This window comes from Pleurodeles waltl, chromosome 12, assembly GCF_031143425.1.
Source record: "Pleurodeles waltl isolate 20211129_DDA chromosome 12, aPleWal1.hap1.20221129, whole genome shotgun sequence".
NCBI lineage: Eukaryota > Metazoa > Chordata > Amphibia > Caudata > Salamandridae > Pleurodeles > Pleurodeles waltl.
Genome location: NC_090451.1, coordinates 716,013,557 through 716,034,616, shown reverse-complemented (window position 1 = coordinate 716,034,616; position 21,060 = coordinate 716,013,557). Strand labels below are relative to the sequence as shown.

The 21,060-nt window shown below is 45.8% G+C and overlaps 1 pseudogene; it reads left to right on the top strand.

The window, feature by feature from the left end:
- Positions 1–1,638: 1,638 nt before the first annotated feature.
- Positions 1,639–21,060, top strand: part of LOC138266968 (zinc finger protein 585B-like) — a 68,653-nt pseudogene continuing 49,231 nt past the window's right edge.

Here is a 21,060-nt window from a genome sequence, read left to right as displayed (position 1 = left end):
GAGCCTTTTATTATTGGGAGTTTGTTTGATATCTGGATCTCAAACTGGTGGCCATATGCGTTAGGATCCCCCCATTCTTATCCGCTCTGCAAAAAAATCTGGCTCAAAATAGACTCCCCTCTCAGATTAATACAGTATGTTTCAGTTGGTTCTTTTACCTGAGAATAACCAGCGAGAATATACATCACCTTCCTGATAACGGTCAAACTATTGAACCATGTCAATGCTGACTTTTCCATCCAAGGCCAAAGTGGGTGCTGTAAATGTGGAGGACTCCCAGCCTCTGCATTCAAATAACCTGAGCCCCAGAACATGTGGGTTTCCTCCCCAATCACAGCATAGAGACCACCCTGGTGGCCTGATTACTTCATGACCTGGGGGAGGGCACTTTCATACCTGTAGACCTTCTACTGAGGAGTTGACACTCTATCCCACCCCACCCCACCCAGCTATGGGAGTGGGAAGTTAGTCTCTGGGTTGGATCGTGTTATTTCTTTTACACTGCACTCCAGTGGTGCCAGATCCACCCTTCCCTGAGCATCCCTCGTTCAGAGCCTGAAGTAGTTGTGCAGGGCCCTTAAACTAGGCCTGTGTCTGTCTAGCACTGATATCTGCACCCCCTTCTCCTTCGCAAACCTCGCCCTGAAAGTCTCTTTGATGGAGCCCTGCCTCAGGAACAGGTGGTACTGGGTGGAGTTTGGGCAGAACAGGAGCACGAATCATTGCACCTCTCCTGGCACAGCAGAGCCGGGCTCAGAAGTTTTAGACACCCACAGGTGCGTGATTGCAGCGTCTGTTGCCACAAATCCAACCAAAGTGGCACCAGAAAGGAAAAAATAGTAAAAACAGGACTGGGACTAAGCACTCTCTGCCTTGTAAGATGCTTCCCGTCTGGCTCCCTTGGAGTGTGCTTAGCTGGTGCTTTCAGTGCAGTTACACCCTCCATGAGAGCCTCTGCCCACACACAAGCTCTGCGGGGCTCTGTCATTTTACGGCAGTTTATACAAATGAGGAATCTTCCGCCCACGCCGCAGAGAAGGCTGGAACAACAGCTGCATCCGGGCGCGGCTCACACGTCGCCTCATGCACCAGCGGGGTAACAAAGGACCCCGTAGTCCTGGGACACCAACTGCAGCCTGGCACAAGTCACACCTTGTCTCATGAAACGGGGGTAACAAAGGCCTCTGCTGCCCTGGGCCACCAGCTGTAGCCTGCCGCGGGTCACACGTTGTCTCATGCAACCGTAGGGGTAACAGAGGCCCCCGCAGGCCTGGGCCACCAACTGCAGCCTGGCACGAGTCAGACGTCGTCTCGTGCACCAGCGGAGTAACAAAGGCTCCCGTAGTCCTGGGACACCAGCTGCAGCCTGGCACGGGTCACACGTCTCATGCACCAGTGGGGTAACAAAGGCCTCTGCAGCCCTGGACCCCCAGCTGCAGCCTGACACGGGTCAGGCGTCGTCTCATGCAACAGTGGGGTAACAAGGACCTTCGTAGCCCCGACTCTGTCGCCTACTGCGGTGTCCGCCGCTGAAAACGGAAGTAGTAGTGCCAGGGCCTGTAGTTACTCTGACACCGGCACATAAGTACTTCCGGGGCTTGTACCGCGTCTCTCGCTTGAAGCGAAAGTAGTTCCGGATCTTGTTCCAGCGCGTCCACTGAAGCGGAAGTCGTTGCACCAGGACTAGTTCTGTCTCTGCCCTCGGTGACCCGGATGAGCAATGCTGCCGGCACCCGCAGACAGCTCAGTCCTCGGTGACCCGGCCTGCGGGAGATTGGAGATGTCACGAGATCTGAGGCTTTGAGGTGAGAGAAAGGCGCACGGCAAGCAGACACGCGTGCCAGAAACACCCCTCCACATGAACACACACCACACATGTGCCAGAAACACCCCTCCACATGCACACACACATGCCAGAAACACCCCTCCACATGCACACACACCACACATGTGCCAGAAACACCCCTCCACACACCACACACACATGTGCCAGAAACACCCCTCCACATGCACACACACCACACATGTGCCAGAAACACCCCTCCACATGCACACACACCACACATGTGCCAGAAACACCCCTCCACATGCACACACACCACACATGTGCCAGAAACACCCCTCCACATGCACACACACACACACATGTGCCAGAAACACCCCTCCACATGCACACACACCACACATGTGCCAGAAACACCCATCCACATGAACACACACCACACATGTGCCAGAAACACCCCTCCACACACCACACACACCACACATGTGCCAGAAACACCCCTCCACACACCACACACACATGTGCCAGAAACACCCCTCCACATGCACACACACCACACATGTGCCAGAAACACCCCTCCACACACCACACACACATGTGCCAGAAACACCCCTCCACATGCACACACACCACACATGTGCCAGAAACACCCCTCCACACACCACACACACATGTGCCAGAAACACCCATCGACAAGCACACATGCACGACAAGCACACACACATGCCAGAAACACCCCTCCACACACACGACAAGCACACACACATGTGCCAGAAAAACTCCTCCACACACACACACACGACAAGCACACACACGTGCCAAAACACCCCTAAACACACACACCACACATGTGCCAGAAACACCCCTCCACACACCACACACACATGTGCCAGAAACACCCCTCCACATGCACACACACCACACATGTGCCAGAAACACCCCTCCACATGCACACACACCACACATGTGCCAGAAACACCCCTCCACATGCACACACACCACACATGTGCCAGAAACACCCCTCCACATGCACACACACCACACATGTGCCAGAAACACCCCTCCACACACCACACACACATGTGCCAGAAACACCCCTCCACATGCACACACACCACACATGTGCCAGAAACACCCCTCCACATGCACACACACCACACATGTGCCAGAAACACCCCTCCACATGCACACACACCACACATGTGCCAGAAACACCCCTCCACATGCACACACACCACACATGTGCCAGAAACACCCCTCCACACACCACACACACATGTGCCAGAAACACCCCTCCACATGCACACACACCACACATGTGCCAGAAACACCCCTCCACACACCACACACACATGTGCCAGAAACACCCATCGACAAGCACACATGCACGACAAGCACACACACATGCCAGAAACACCCCTCCACACACACGACAAGCACACACACATGTGCCAGAAAAACTCCTCCACACACACACACACACACGACAAGCACACACACGTGCCAAAACACCCCTAAACACACACACCACACATGTGCCAAGAACACCCCTCTCCACAGACACCACAGACAAAGGTGCCAGAAACACCCCTCCACACACAAGCACACACACCACAGCCAGAAACACCGCATCATACATACCAAACAACCAACCCACATCACAAGCACCCTTTCACACATACCAAACACACAACTCACATCACAAACACCCCTTTGCGTATACCAAACACACAACCCACACCACAAACACCCTTCACACGTACCAAACACACAACCCTCACCGGAAACACCCCTTCGCACAAACACCCCTTCACAAATACCAAACACCCAACCCACATCACAAGAACTGCCTCACACATACCAAACACACAACCCACACCAAAAACACCCCTTCACATATACTAAACACACCACACACATCACAGACACCCGTTCACACATACCAAACACACAACCCACGTCACAGACACCCGTTCACACATACCAAACACACAACCCACGTCACAAACACCCCTTCCCACAGACCAAACACACAACCCACATCACAAACACCCCTTCATGCATACCAAACACACATTCCACTCCACAAACACCCCTTCACACATACCAAACCCACAACCCACATCACAAACACCCTTCACACATACCACACACTCAACCCACACCACAAACACCCCTTCACACATACCAAACACAGTCCACACCACAAACACCCCTTCACACATACCAAACACCCAGCCCACACCACAATCACCCCATCACGCATACCAAACACACAACTCACATCACAAACACCCCTCACACATACCAAACACACAACCCACACCACAAACACCGCTTCACACATACTAAAGACACCACAGACAGCCCTTCACACATACCAAACACACAACCCATGTCACAAACATCCCTTCACACAGAACAAACACACAACCCACATCACAAAACCCCTTCACGCATACCAAACACACAGCCCACACCACAAACACCCCTTCACGCATACCAAACACACAGCCCACACCACAAACACCCCTTCACACATACCAACCACACAACCCACATTACAAACATCCCTTCTCACATACCTCTGACACCCACACCACAGACATCTTCTCACAAGGCACACACACGCCAAACACCCCTTCTCCCAGGACACACACACTTAAATCCCATCCGAAGCACCTTTCTCATATACCACATACCTCACCATTTTGAATCTCTAAAGAGGATTTTTTGAAGTGGTCTCGAACAATTGGTCCATTAAAATCAGTTGTGATAACATTTGTTTTGAGGGACAGCAAGGTTAACATCAGGTGCTCGGAATTAAGTTCTTGATGGGCATTCTGCTCAAGATGAGAGGTATGCCTTTCTCAACAGACCCTCTGTTAACACATAAATAATCCCAATGTAAGTGTTAAACTTGTGTCTCTTCATTAAATAGTTATCCTGTGTACATATGACAATCTGCCCTTTGAAAAACCATTTTCTGCGTCCTACCAATCTATTTTTTTCCTTACGCACCCAGCACAACCTCCCTAAATAGACACAGGCCACATCAAGAAGAATCCCTGATCACCCATAAAACACCCATCCCTGACTAAATTGCCCACTACATACTACTCCCCACCAGACATCTATTCCAAGCACGATGAAACCTCACTCAAACTATTCAACACAAACACCTCACCAAACATCTACCCCCACCCCATGCACCCCTTTACCCACACACCACAGAAAACTCCCCTCTCCCTCGACACATGCCATCACACTAAATATTGCTTCAGCCACCACAGCAAACACCCTTCCTCGCTAGACATCCATCTCAAGGTCAAATAGCACTCCTCCTTCAACGAACACAAAATTATTAATTTACTTAGTCGCCTTCACAATGCAAACTACTCACCACTCAAACACAACTATGATCCCAATTTATTTCCGGTCACAAACCCCCACAGTGCAAACACCTTCTCAAAACCAACCATCACAAATATCCCTCACCCACACATGGCCACGGTCCACAAACCACTTTTAATCACAAAATGACCAAAAAGTACTTTCCTTTACCAACTAAATACATTCTCCATTGCATAAACAATTCCACCACAGACATTTTTATCAGACATCTCCCCTTTTCCAGAAATACCCCTATGGCACGACTCGCCACAAACATGAATCACTTGCATACAGCGACAAATCACACACTTCCACACCAGGTACCTACCTCCAGATCAAAGTTAAAACTTTCTGATAACCACCTGTCCGTAGCACCAACTCCTCACAAGACACCTTTCTACAGACCAGACGCTCAATCCAGTACAAATAGCCCCCAAAGCATAAACACTCCAACCAACGGCATCTGAATACCTGAACATTCCCCTAGTCACACGCAACCACCCACCACAATTAACCCCTTTTCAATGGATACTAGGCACTTCACAATCACCCCTCCTCACCACAAGCTGCACTGCAAACAACCTCAGACCCTCACACAACCATCCACTCCAAACCTCTAGCTCACAAGATACTGACCACACATCTACCTCCAGGCTTACCTGCCTGCTAGACACTTCACACCAAATACACCCCCATCACAAATGCACGAACCTCCCCACACCATAAACACTCCCACCACAAGTATACATCTGACACCCATCCTCATAAGACACCTCCACCTTTTACCACTCATACACAACCACCCATCACAAACACCCCTCACACCCAGCCACCCACCACAGACAAATGTGGTCACAGTTCTGATGAAAATGTTTTTTTCTGCCATTGAGTTTACTAAAATGTAATTCCACTCCAATTTTAAGATGTCATAGAGGAGCGTATATGAAAGAAACACATGAAACATTTGTGAAAAGACAAGTGAATGAGAAGTTGCTGTCACTCTGTCGAATTCCTGTTTCCTAGATAGATGGAAATGCACAATTCATGATCACAGATAAACGTTATGATTAGAGATTTGTGCCAGTCTCTCCCCCATCTTATAAAACTAGAAAGATTATCCTTTCAGCATGATCACTGCTCTGTAACCTGCTATTTCAATACTGATGTTCTGTTGCTGAGAGAAAATTCATTAGTATGTGGGTTATGTTTTGGTTCTGGTGGACTTCATGCTGCATTCCAAGGGTGCATATTTTAAAATGTGCTTTCTTTCCTTCTCTCGTCAGGTTTCATGACCTTGTAATAAATATTATTACAGGCTGAGTAAAAGTATGTTTGCTTCAGATAGGAAATGGTGACTGGAGAAACAGAGGATTGTCGGAGAGGTTGTAATGTCCAATGGAACAGCTGAAGTACATAGAATGAGTTGAGATCGATTTACAAAAAAAGTAAGCAATCTGTTGAGGACCAAATGCGCTCCATGGCTCAGAAAAGGGAGGACAATGAGGAGGAACCTGCTGCCAGGAATTATGAGGAGGCCTGGACTGAAGTTGGATTGAAGTAAAAGAGATGACTTCAACTTCCAGTGTTTGTTGTTACTTAAAAACCATGTGAAATCTGAACAATAGTAGAACCCTTGTTCCTGTGATATATTTCATACAATGGATCATGCAGAGGTGGACTCAGAAGCGGAAGCCGATGCCAGTGACCAGTCAAACTTCATTGACCTGGTGAAGATAGAGTCAGATTCTGATTCTTGGGATCATTACGACTCTATCGACTGGGTGAAGGTTGAAATAGGAGAGGAGCCCTCTGACGATGCTGCTCAAGATTCCACTGACAAAATGTATGTGGAAGGTGCAGAGCCCTTTGCCAGTGATTACCAGGACTCTGTGAGCCTGGTAAAGATAGAAGAGGCAGAGGATTCCAGTGATCATTGGGAGTCCATCGACTGGGTAAAGATTGAAGTAGGAGAGGAACCTTCTTCAGATGATCATCAGGACATCAACAATCAGATAAAAACTGAAGCCGGAAAGGCGCCCTCAGGTAGTGAGCTTCAGGATATCACTGATCCGATCAGAAACGAAGCAGAAGGGAAATCCTTTGGTAATGATGATCACAGGATGACTAATCCAATAAGAATTGAAACCAGAGAGGAGACATGTCCCACTAATAATCACAACATTACTAATCCAGTAACCACTGGAGCCGGAAAGGAGAAATCTCGATCTAATCATCTACATAGTATTGATCCAGTAAGAACCAAAGTTCGAGAGAAGAATTCTTGTAAAGATTATGACAACATAACTGATCCAATACGAACCGAAGCTGGAGAGAAGTCATCTCCACCCATTCATGATAATGTTACGGATCCAATACAAACTGAATCAGAAATGAACCCCTCTCTATTTACTCATGAAGACGTCACTGATTCAAGAAGAACCGAAGTTAGAGAGAATCCTTCTGATAATACTCACAAAATGATTGATGCAACAAGACCCCAGGCCAGAACAAAGTCTTCTACTGATTATCAACATGACATCACTGATACTATAAGGACTGAAGTCGGAGAGAAGCCTTCTGGCAATGATGATTGCATTACTGATCCAAGACGAACTGAAGCAGCAGAGGAACCTTCTTTTACCAATCATCAAGACATCACTTTTTCAATAAGAACTGAAGTAGGTGAGAAACCTGGTAATGATCAGAACAACATCATCATTCCCATAAGCACTGATGCAGGAAGGGAGCTCTTGCCTGTTGACCATCAAAACAATAATGATCCATTAAGATCCAGCGCAAGAGAGCAGCCCTCTGGCAATAAATACAAAGACAATACTTATCTGGTAGCTGAAGGTGGAAGGGAGCTATGTGGTGAAGATCATGTTGTCAACACTATCCCAATAAAAACTAAAGAAAGCGAGGTTCACCGTGGCAGTAACCATGGAGACAAACCTGACCCGATGTGCACTGAAGATCCACTTGGCAGTGATCTTGAAGGAGAAGAGGATCCTCTTGGCAGTGGTCATGGAGACAAAACAGCCCTGATCAGATCTGAAGCACGGGTGGAGCCTCCTGCCGCCATTGTTCAGGACATTATTGATGAGTTAAGAACTGGAGCAGAGGCAAAGGCCTCTGCCCAGATTCACCAGTATTCCACCCACCATGTTAATGTGAAAGTAAGAGAGACGCCCCCTATCTGGGCTTGTCCGACCTCGAGGAGTTCTGTAAACTTTAGTGGAAAAGGAGAGCCTTCTTGCAAAGAAGCACACGAAGTCAGGAAATTGAAAACTTGTGAAGAGGAGGAAAAGCGAGATACTGGAGATCCTCCAGATTCTGAGCAAGGAGGAAGGCTTCAAAGCACATCTGCAGGTAAAGCAGGAACACAATATTCCAATTTTACGTAACAAGTTTTGCCCTTAGATAAAGTTAAAAAAAATCACCCATTTTTAGAAGTCATCCCTGTAATAAATTCTATTAAGGAAGATGAAGGTCAGTTAACTCAACGCACGTAGTCAACTACAAGCAGAAATTACTTTCCAAACTTGGCACATGAGCAGTCATTATGTGCCAGATGTTGAGGTACATGTCCTTATGAGCAAGGAGAAGAGGTATGAGTAGTCATTATGAGACGTGCCAGCATTGTCAGCTACGTTGTAGTTGGTGAAGAAAGTAGGAACAGCAAAGAACTGCTCCAACTTTCTACGAGGACCCTGAAGCCACGAGCATGTGTACAAACAGTTCCATACAAACGGTACCGATTAAAGCTGCCCACCCAGCCGGCATAAGAACTAGAAACCTGCGACATAGCATTATGTTAACACTGTTAGTTCAATACTTTTAAACCTTAGTGGCAATAATTTTAAGAAGCATTTGCGTTTCTAAGTAGCATTGATATAAAGACCCATCATTCTCCCTGTTTTTCGGAGAATTGAAATTAACCAAATAATTTCCGAATTAGAATATACGCCAAGTATTAGAAAAATAACGGAGCATAATAAAAACGATCTGAAGCATTTTTAGAAACATCATTACACCGTAGAAGAAATTAAGGGCCTGATTACGACCTTGGTGGATGAGATACTCCGTCCAAAGTGTGACGGATATCCCGCTCGCCTTATTGCAAGTTCCATTATGTCATATGGAACTTGTAAAACGGCTGGGGGCATATCAGTCACGTTTGTGACGGAGTATCCCATCTGCCGTAGTCGTAATCAGGCCCTAAATCTTGAACCTGCTTGTGTGAAGTAAAATCAACCTCCAGTTTTCCAGCAGCAGTTTTTCCATCAGTGGCATCTCTTCTAATTCATTGAAGTGGAAATCCTGGTGTAGCTCTTTGCAAGCCGCTAATGATAAAATCAGGTATTGCCAATACCAGCACTGCCATAAGAGCATGAATCATAGTGACTGATACCAAATCAATCTGAATCAAATGTGCTGCCCACAGCAGCTATCGTTCCTTCAGGGTTAGAGTTTCCTTTCCTTTCCAGTGAAGAGGCAGAATCCATGTTTGAACTGGACTGTTTAGTAAATGAATTTTCCTTCAGTCCATTGAGGTTTAATCTCTTATAACCTTGCTTAAAAAACAATAGGGGAAGTAAAAAAGCCCAGAAACACCTGGATAAATATCCTCTTTAGATCCCTGCATTCTGGGTTTGGGCACATAGGGTTGGGGGGCTGAAGTTACGACATCCAATGTAATTTTGCTGCTGGTCTACTTCGTTTTTTTTAAGGCAGCACGTAGGGGCAAGATGCCTGTGTGGCATGAGTTATCCTCAACTATTTCCACTCTCACCCCGCTGCTGCAAGGATTGCCTGCCTTTCAAGTGATGCCACAAATTGATCTGTTTGTTTCTTTCTAAACCTTGCATGGTGAGCAGTGCGGTGCTGTTACTTCAGGCACTGAACGTGTAACTGTCTACTTTATTTTTCTATCCAATCTCCCTCATTGATTCTTCAAGGACCGGGAAGTTGTACTTTTACATGGAACTGGTGGTGATTATGTGGGACGAGTTGCCCTCAACACTTTCCAGTGTCACCCACCCTCTAGGATTGCCTGTGGTGGACCTCCAATCTGCCTGTCACCTTGTGAGATTTCTTTGCTCTCAGCAGTGTGTTGATGCACAAACCACACCATTAATGGGCTGTGGGATCCAGAACCTCTTGTATCTTCTCCGGTATACAACTCTCATACCAGCCGCAATTGAAACGGTAGGTTTAGACATATGGGGCCAGATGTAGGTAAAACCGCATTGCGACTCGCAAATTGCGAGTCCCAATGCCGGATGCTGGATGGTGTCCCTGACACCATCTGAATCGCAAGGGAGTCGCAAAGACCCACCTCATGAATATTCATGAGGTGGGTTGCAATTTGCGACCCCCTTGCGATTCGCAGCACTCACAGGGATGGTGGCCTGCTGGAGACAGCAGACCACCATGTCTGTGAGTGCTTTTAAATAAAGAAAGTTTTTTTTTTTTGTATAGCAGCCCGTTATTCTTAAAGGAAAACGAGTTGCAATACACTCGAAAAAATGAAACATTTTTGTTTCATTTTTTCAGAGCCATTCACAAAGGGGAAGGGGTCCCATGGAGACCCCTTCCCTTTGGCGAATGGGTTAGCACCCATTTGAAATGGGTGCTAACTGCGAATTGCTTTGCGACCGCGGTCACAAAGCAATTCTACATCGCGATGCAAATCGCAAATAGGAAGGGGAACACCCCTTCCTATTTGCGAGTCACATTCCCATTTTGCAAGTCGGTAACAAGCTTACCGACTCGCAAAATGGGAATGAGAATCGCAATGTGTGTTTTGCATGGCGCAAACAGCGAAATTCGCTGTTTGCACCATGCAAAACGCTTTCTACATCTGTCCCATACTGCTTAGAACTGTTTAATATAAAGACACTTCCAGTAAGTATGAATCTGTTTCTATGAACAGAGATACAGTTTGTGTCCCTGTTAGCTTGGGGAAGTGTAGTAGAAAGACTTTTGTTGATTGATTTCTCCCCTAATTGCTGACACACACACAGCATCATAGACAAATGTTCACCATAGTTTAGAGAATTTGGCAATGATGCCCACATACTACCCTCCTTTCCATGCAATCATTTAACTCACTCTTTGATGCCTGATTTCCCTGTTCTGCGTAACACTGAGGGAGCCCTAGTAGAGAATTCAAAGGGACAGGTATTTGATAAATATAGGTAGACTTTACCAAAGATACATTTTAATAGCACGGTAACAGACATTTTATCTGCTCTTGCTCCATGTGAGCTCTATACTCAAGTGGGGGAGTCAGTGGTCAGAAATCAAAAGAATCCATTAACGTAACACTCTGATTTAAATCAGATATGCGCTATTGTTAGTGAAGTATGTCTCTCCCATATTCTCTCATGAGTCCACACCTGCGTCTGATAGAAATGCTCATCTGCCCAATGTTGCAGATCGCCCACTTTCTTCTATGATGTTAGATATGCATAACGTCTTTGCTGGTATAGTAAACCAGTTGCCATAGAAGCATATGTGCTAAAACCCTCACAACAACAAAGGGGTCTTGACCCAATTAAACAGCCACAGAAACTGATCAGTAGGAGGATCACCTTCTTCTACCATCTCAATAATACATGTCAATGTATTAGTGGGGCATAGTGCAGGTCGTATATCCTTTAAGTCAGTATTTATACAGGTAGGATCTGCAAAGTCTGCCGTATTGATGGATTTTCTTAAGATACGTAATTCTGAAGTTTTGACAAATTACGCACTTTTCACCATTTCACGTCTTGAGCCCAAGCATAGTGTTATCCAGCTTCATCAACCCATAACTGAAGTATGTTTATCAAAAAGGCAGTGGATAAGGAAGCCTTATTATTATCAATCTATGCATTGGCTGAGTGAAGCCTACTTTTAGCCAAGACAGCTTGGCCCCCAAAACCACCATCAATATAAAATCTTAAAAAGAGAAAACTGACCTACTTTTCGAAAAATGGTCTTAAGAGAGTTCAGTTTCATGTTGTGGTTTCTCCCCCTCTGTGCACGTTTCAAGGTATAGAGGTTTTCCTGTGACATTTTATCCAATGCAATCCTTGACCTCTTATAATCCAAGATAGGTTCTCAGACTAATGGCTGCAAAGCAACATCAAATGCTTCTAGGGTTAATGATTCTTCTACTGCGGGCGTGTTGCTGATTTGATTATCAGACCCCGAATGCCTGTAAATCATGGGGCTCCTTTGTTTCCACCTCACCAACATTAATTACCTATAAGTGGTTCTAATCTGTGGAAGCCTCTTAACTCTGTTTCCACCTTGAGGTACTTAACATTGCCGAGTCCAGGCTTTAGTCTAATGGATGGTTATCTTGATAGCTGGCACTGGATGACAGTGGTCTTGCTTTTCATGAGCATGAGAGTTCCTTTAGCAGATCAGTCCTAATGAAACCTTACCTCTCACAAGCTGGAATTTAACAGGGTTAACAGGTATTTGACACAGGCTCTGCACCCACGTCCTCCTGGCAGCCAGTGCTCAAATTGCATGGCTTTTGACTAAACGCAGAAGAGGCTGGAGTGGGTGATGCATCTATATGCTTGAGTCACAGTCTGCAGGCTCGTCATCAGGAATTCTGATATGCTTGACATCCGTGAGGATAGCATATTACATAATTTTATTTTGCATTCTACAAATATAAGACTTAGAATTGATTAACTGGTAAACATATTCTTTAGTCACAGGTTTATTCCCTAAGATGCAGGTAGGCAAATATTTTTTTCAGAGCAGCTTCTCGTTTATCTTACATATGGTTTAACTTAAAGCGAGAGCTGCAGTGAACATTGTCAGTCATTTATGATACTTCTCAATAGAAGTCCAATATTTCATTAGATGGGCATTAAAATATCTCCTCACTTTTGTTCCAACAGGACAGGACTTCAGACCCATATACAAAAGGCAGAGAAACATCACAGGAGGTCTTGAAAACCCAAAGATATATGTGACTTTGCCAAGGAATTGCAAATTGCAATCTCCCCCACTGTCACCGCTCAGAAAAACAGGCAAGACTCTAAACAAGAGACAGGGAAAGGGAAGATTCCTCCCAGAAAGGAAACCTATAAAGTCTACTGAACATGCAGTCTATGTCCGCAAGGAAGCACAATCCACCGAGCTACAGAGAAAAGCAGCTGGGCACACATGTACCGAATGTGGGAAAACTTTCTGTAAAAAATCAGAGTTCATCAAACATTTGCGAGTTCACACAGGAGAAAAGCCGTACACCTGTAGTGAATGTAAGAAGTCTTTCAGCCAGTCGTCTTCTTTAGTTGCCCATCATCGAATACACACAGGAGAGAAGCCACATACATGTGGTGAATGTGGGAAGTGTTTTATTAGGTCATCGCATCTTGTCCGACACCAGCAGACACACACAGGCGAGAAGCCCTATGCATGTAGTGAATGTGACAAGTGTTATAGAAGATCATCCCACTTAAAAGAACACAAAAAGACACACTTGGGAGAGAAACCTTTTACATGTAGTGAGTGTGCCAAGAGTTTCAGCAGGTCATCACATTTAATTCAACATGAGCGTGTTCACACAGGAGAGAAGCCCTACGCCTGCAGTGAATGTGGGGTGTGTTTTCGCCAGTCCTCCGCATTAATCGGTCACCGGCGGATACACTTGGGTGAGAAACCTTATGCATGCGGTGAATGCGGAAAGTCTTTCAGGCAGTCTTCTGCGTTAGTCTACCACCAGCGGATACACACAGGAGAGAAACCCTTTTCTTGTGCTGAATGTGGGGAATGTTTCCGGCGCAGGTCTGGATTAGCTACGCACAGTGAAAAGCATATCAGAAAGAAAAGGTTAGCAAGAAAAATTGCCTCCCCTAAAGTTGGTTCTAAGAAGATTCTTAATAACAGGAAACCAAACAAAAATTATAAAGCAAGTTGTCGTTCTGGTGCTGTCCTAAAACACTGAAGTCTCAGGCCCTCATTATGAACACGTCAGTGTTTACTGCCGTGTTCAGGCTGGCGGTCATTTAACTGACCGCCAGCCACCCGGGACCCCGCCGGCCGCATAAAGAACATTTTGCTGGGCTGGCGGGTGGAAACATTGTTTCCGCCCGCCGGCCCAGCAGAATACCTGGCCGGGACATTGCCGGCAGCTCCACATGGAGCCACCATCAATGCCTCTGTGCGGCGGGTGCAGCGGCACCCGTCGTGCAGATCACTGCCCGTAAATCGGGCAGTGACCTGCGCTATGGGGCACTGCACAGGGGCCCCTGCACTGCCCATGCCAAGTGCATGGGCAGTGCAGGGGCCCCCGAATCGCCCCAAGATACCCATTCCGCCAGCCTTTCCCTGGCGATGTGAACCGCTGGGGAAAGGCTGGCGGAATGGGCCTGTCGGATAACAATACACCGCCCCCGCCAGCATCACCGCAGTGTATTCCGCTGTGGGGTTTTGGGCGGGACATTCAATGGCTGTCTGGGCTGCCATGCCGGATGGTGGTATTTCCCGCCACCGCCAGCATGGCAGGCCAGACTGCCAAGATCATAATGAGGGCCTTAGTTTGGTGAGTAACCCAGTCCTGTGTAGGAACAAGAAAACTGCTATTTGGGGATGAGAAAGGACACACAAAATTTTTTAGAAATTTCCAAGATTATGGAATAAAATAATGGCGGCATAGGAGTTTTACAGGATGCAAGTGCGCCGACACTTCACCCATCATAGGTCTGCAGACGTGCTTGGCAATCTCAAATCAGGCCGATGGGGAGAAGCCTTCCAGATATGGCTAGAAAATGCCAAACCACTTTTGAAAGGTGACAGAAGCAGTAAAATTTAATAATTTATGAAATTGAAGAAACTGAAAAGAAAACTAGTTTGGAGAAATAGCAACTATATAAAAGTGCAAGTAGCTGTTGCAGCTAATGCCATATTATTGAGATATGAGCATCAGATCTAAAGGATAGTGACTAAACATGGCAGCCCCAGGCAGTGGACGCCCACATTATTGTTCAATAAGTGTACACAACACTGGAAAATTAGAAACTGCTTCTGCATTCAGCTTGTCTCATCATCCCACTTGGTGCAGGTCGCTCATGGCTAAGCAGGATGACACAGCCACTTACCTGATAGTTTGCAGACTTGTACATTGACAGCACTGAGAACACTAACCAAATCAATGTATATATTACCTTCAACCAAGGGGTCTCGAGGGCCTGGCTGAACAATATACCAGATCCCATGAAACTCTGGAAGCAGGAGCCAGAGAGATTACAGAACTGAGGATGTCCTGAATACTTGGGAAACTCCAAAACCAAACATGTTGTTGAAGAAGAAAAACACAAGCATAGCAAACTTATACCAAGAACTTGTATTTATATAATTATAATATCTTCATTTGTTATGCACCATTTCATACAAACCTACTCAGCACTGTAAATACCTGATTTTACTATTATCCCACCCTAATGGCACTTTCATTGTCCCTACCCCAGAAGGATGGAAGGCTGAAACGGCCTTACCGGGATTCAAACCAAAGACCTGCCGATCACAGCATACCTTGGTGACGAGCGTTCAACTCACTGAGGCATCCTGTCAGCTGGATAAATATTTTGTTTCCAGCTACAGCAGCTGAAAAGCGAGAAGATTACAAAACGCATGCAATCATGCATTAGCGTAACCTTCAATACAAGACCTTAGTTGCTCTGTTTGTAAAAGGTGCAACAGGGTGTGTAATAGGCTCTCCAGGCTTACCATGGCATTATGTAATCACCTAATACGAGACCCTGCACCAGCTTCACTTTACATGAGCTCCAGCTGCATCATCTCAGCCATGTGAAAATATTAAAACTTGGAAACACGAACCTCAAGTGAAATCTAGTAAATGTGTAAAGTGTGTCACTACAGTGTTCACCACTAGCGAGTTTTACACATTGGTGCCATCGGGTGTAAATTGGTGTTCAGCGTCACTGGCTTTGTCCTAGTTTTCCTTTCTGAAAAGGATAAATGTTGTTAGTGAAGAAGCATGTTTGGACGTCCCTTAAATCTCTGCCCAGCATTCTGTTTCACTGTGTTGTAATTCAGAGTTTCTGTTTATAATTAATCACTGTTTTTTTCTCCATTTTAAATGATCTGGATCAGTCATTCCACAAATGAGGTGGGTGTGTGTGTAAAATGTGTGTGTATTTATGCACTGCCACTCTTGTATTAGTATTTATTTGACATTACACTTGAAAATAAAGCAGGAAGACTATTGCTGAGTGTGTCCGATGAAAGGACAGTGTCCCCACAAATGGGAGACCACAAATAACTGTTAAAGACAGTGAACCACCAGGTTGTGGGAGACAAGTTTTAAGAATGTCACTGCAGTATAAAACCATCACCCAGCGTGGTTTTAGCTGCAGCAGAGTCAAGCTGAAGAGTTTCGACCAATACGCTCTAAAAACTCCAGTTTCAAAAGGAAGCAATCAAAACAGAAAGACATCTTGATAAAATGCCGAATCCCCCTACATTCACAAACCCAGGTATCACCTCTGCAGGTCAAGCACCCAGTTGTGACCTCTGCTGGTCAAGTATCCAAGCGTGACCTCTGCAGGTGAAGCATCCAGTGACCTCTGTAGATCAAGCACCCAAGTGTGACCTCTGCAGGTCAGGCACTCAAGTGTGACCTCTGCAGGTCAGGTGTGATCTCTGCACGTGAAGCCAGGTTTGACCTTTGCAGATTGAGTGTGACCTCTGCAGGTCAAGCACCCAGCTGTGACCTCTGCAGATCAGGAACCCAGCTGTGACCTCTGCAGGTGTTCTTTAGGAGATGCAGAAGTAGACATAGTACACTCTGAAACAGAGGACTGCTTTGGTGACATTCTCATGCCAGCCGAGATGTTGTTCTGTAACATTCCAGCCCCTCTAGTTCTTCAAGATGATGTTACTTAGGTGCTGTAGCATCTCACAAGCTTAGAAATCTAAGCTCCAGGAAGCCTGGCAACGGGTGGCCCGTCATTTCATGCTGGTGAGCTCCTTCAGCCTGCTCCTTCTGCCTCAGTCCTCATTCCTCTCCTAAGAAGAGTCGATGTGCAGTGTTTACAAAGAAGTGTGTTTTAGCTATTTTTGGAAAAATGTATTTGTTAGAAATGGTGTGTCCAGTTGGCAGTGGTTTGCACCCTGTCCAAATAGGGACCCTCACTCTAGTCAGGGTAAGAGAGTCACACAGCTAATATAACCCCTTCTCGCCCCCTTGTTAGCTTAGCTTAAGCAGTCAGGATGATCTCAAAGGCAATATACAAAGTATTTGTACACACACACACACACACACACAGTAACGCATTGAAAATGCCACAAATGTACTCCACACCAGTTTTAAAAAATAGCCAACATTTATCTGAGTAAAACAAGACCAAAACGACAAAAATCCAACATACTTATTCAGAGATACAAATTTTCAAAGACTAAATCTAAGTGCTTAGAAAGACAATAGCTCCAACTGGGGCTATCACAACAGCTTGACGGAGTCGTTCCCTGAAGTCCAACACCACTCATGAGGGAGTGTTCACCGGACACGGAGTCGCACGGACCCCAGGTACAGTACCTTAGAAAATGAGGAAACAAAGACGTTGCACGGAGTTGGGGAGGTAAGGCGTTGCTGAAGCCGGTACGGTTTTGGTTACTTACTGCCACTGGAGAGGTGAGGTGTTGGTTCCTTACTGTGGGGGTGGAGGGGTCGGTTCATTATGGTTGCGGGGGAGGTGATGCGGTTTCAGTGGCAAGGTATCGGTTCCTTACAACAAGGTGGAGTCAGTGAACCCAGCAGGTCAAGACGTGAGGCATTCACTTTGCGGTGTCAAAATCACACCACGGGGCCACAGGTACTGCATCAGAGTCGGGTGTCACGGGTATCGTTGACCCAGAACTTGAGATTCACACTGTGGTAGGACTTTGGGATGCTGCAGCAAGCCTACGGCATTGATTGCGGTCGTTGCTCTCAGCGGGGACCACGACTGTGGTGCAGGCAGTGGCGTGGAGTTGGACAGTGGCACAGGTTCCGAAGTTATTCTGTAGTCGATGTTCTCGTTTCTTCTTGGTTATACCAGAACTCACTCCCAGGGGCACAGGAACTGGATTTGGCACCACTTGGCAAGGCAGGACTCTCAGCAAGAGAGCCCAGGTGTTGTCAGATGAGGTCTTGGGTGCCCTGCAAATTCTTAAAAGGAGGCAAGCTCAGTCCAAGCCCTTGGTGAACCTTTGAAAGCAGGATGTAGAAAGCAGAGTCTAGTCCTTTCACTCCCATGACCGAAGCAGTAGGCCAGTACAGCACAGCAGCAGGCTGCGTGGCAGTCCCTCCTATAGCATCCAGCTCCAATTACTCGCTGACTGTCCCAGTCTAGGCGGATTCTAAATTTGGAGGGGTCAGAGGTCCAGTATGTATACCCATTCTGCCTTTGAAGTAGACAAACTTCAAAGAAAAGTCTTTGTAGTGCACAAGATCTTGCCTTTCCTGCCCTGGCCTCAGACACACTCCAGGGGGTTGGAGACTGCTTTGTGTAAGGGTAAGCCCAGCCCTATTCAGGTGCAGGTGTCAGATCCTCCCACCACACTAGCTCGGGGAGACCCATCAGGATGGTGATGGGCCATCAAGATATACAGGGCACACCTCAGCTCCCTCTGTGTGACTGTCTAGAGTCAATACATAAACAGCCCAACTGTCATCCTGACCCAGATGTGTATACAGCAGACAGGCAGAGGCACAGAATGGTTAAGCAAGAAAATGCCCACATTCTAAAAGTGGCTTTTTCAAACCTGCAGTTCAAGAACCAACTTCACCAAAAGTTATACTTTTAAATTGTGAGTTCAGAGACTCCAAACTCCTTTTCTCTTTTTGCTTCCAATGAGAAATTACACTTAAAAGATATTTTAAGGCAATCCCCAAGTTACCCTATCGGAGAGATAGGCCTTGCAATAGTGAAACCTGAAATTAGCAGTATTCACTGTCAGGACATGGAAAACACACAATTACATTGTGCTACCATGGGGCTCCCTTAGGGGCACCTTACAAGTAATAAAAGGGAAAGTTTGGGCCTTGCAAGTGGGTGCACTTGCCAGGTCGAAATGGCAGCTTAAAACTGCCCACACAGACACTGCAATGGCAGGCCTGAGACTTGTTTGTAGGGCTACCCGTGGGTAGCACAATCAGTGATGCAGGCCTACTAGTACCATTTGATTACCAGGCCCTTGGCCCAACTGTGCAATGTAGCAGGGACTTACTAGTAATGAAATATTCCATTCATAGAGAAACCAATCTCCAATACATTTTAGACAGTGAGCATATGCTCTTTAGCTCGGGTTAGTAGTTTTAAAGTGCCCAGAGTCCTAAACTCACTGAAGAAAGCTTTGTGAATCAGAGCTTTCATGTATTCGTAGAATATATACTTCACCACCCCTGGTCAAGGAAATTAAGTGACAAAACTTTTAGTTGGTTTTCTAAGTCTCCTCTTTCGACATTTCCATTGCTGAGTGGGTTTCCCAGCCTCCGCCTGTCTCCTCACTGTGTCCATCTAAACCCCGATGACCTCTGGATCAGTCACGTAGAAACTCAAGAATCCTGATGTCATTCTGCTCTGCAAGAAGCAGAGTGGGGCCGAGACATCATGGCTGCCTTTAAACTCAAATCGATCCTCCGTACCACAGCCTAGATTGGTGAAAAGGTCCTCATAAAAAATATTTTTATATTTTCACTTCAGCGCAAACTTGTGCCTAAGTGTAAGATTAAATAAGGAATAACTTTGTGGTCCAATGAACTAAAGACAAACCACGTCCTGATGTTACTGTGCTGCTTAGAATCGAAGGAGACAAAACTATGCTTTAATACTTTTCCCGATGTGTGTAACGTACAGGGCAGCTCAAATGTAAAGTTGGAAAAAAATGGAGAGTTTTAAAACTTGCTCCACTTTTCTGCCTCCCTAGGGGATGAGTAATTATTTTGTGGGGATTTGCATCAAAACCCTTCAGTGGTTGCATCAAAGCCAAAGGTGGTTGCTTGGATACACACTGTAACACAAAATCGCAAAGTAGGGCATCACGCCATTGTAAGTATTTATTTGTGTGATCGTACATACTGACAGAATAAATGTATATGATTTTTCTGTGTTAAAATAACCATTAAGCAACCACCGTAACACACAAACTGTCTGGGTCTGTTATTGTAAATGTAACTGTTGAGGCCAGAATCCACGCTGACTCCTTTTAATCGACCATCAAAACCTAATTAGTCTGTTATTGTATCTTCTGGTATTCCAAGATTGTTTTTATCTTTCCATGGCAAGAACATGTTATTTGTTGTGATAAAGTATGTCCTGGTATTTATCCATACTTATGCATTTCTCCTTCACCTCTGTTTTTGAACATCTACTTTTTAAGTTTGCCTTACATAATCACAATTAAATTTCTTTTGTACTTTTCTTTGGTATTTGGCTCCAGTTTATACACAAGACTGTAATTTTGTGATGCTATAATACTAATAAAACATGTTGGCATTTCGAAGTGTTGTAAATGGTGTCTGCTGCGAGTACTTTATATATTAAATCACATCTTATCGACCGCTGTAGCATAATAAGCTGAATTGTTCCTGCTGGTGCCTCAGAGCCTCCAGATTGCACAAGAAGTCACTCGCTAGCACCTAGTTTTTGCAGTGCTTAAACACCTCATCAGATTGACACCTTTTTTGCAGTTTACTGTTTGTACATGCCAGTGAGATTCCCACACACAAGACGTGTTGTTTGGGTTTCGGGGCCTGTTGCTCTGACTGTTCCAAGCTATTTGAAATAATGTGTCTCGGGTAGGTTCGAATTCCTGTTCTGTTCGCCATTTACATGTTAATTCACAATCTGTGTCGCCCTCTGTGTGCAGTG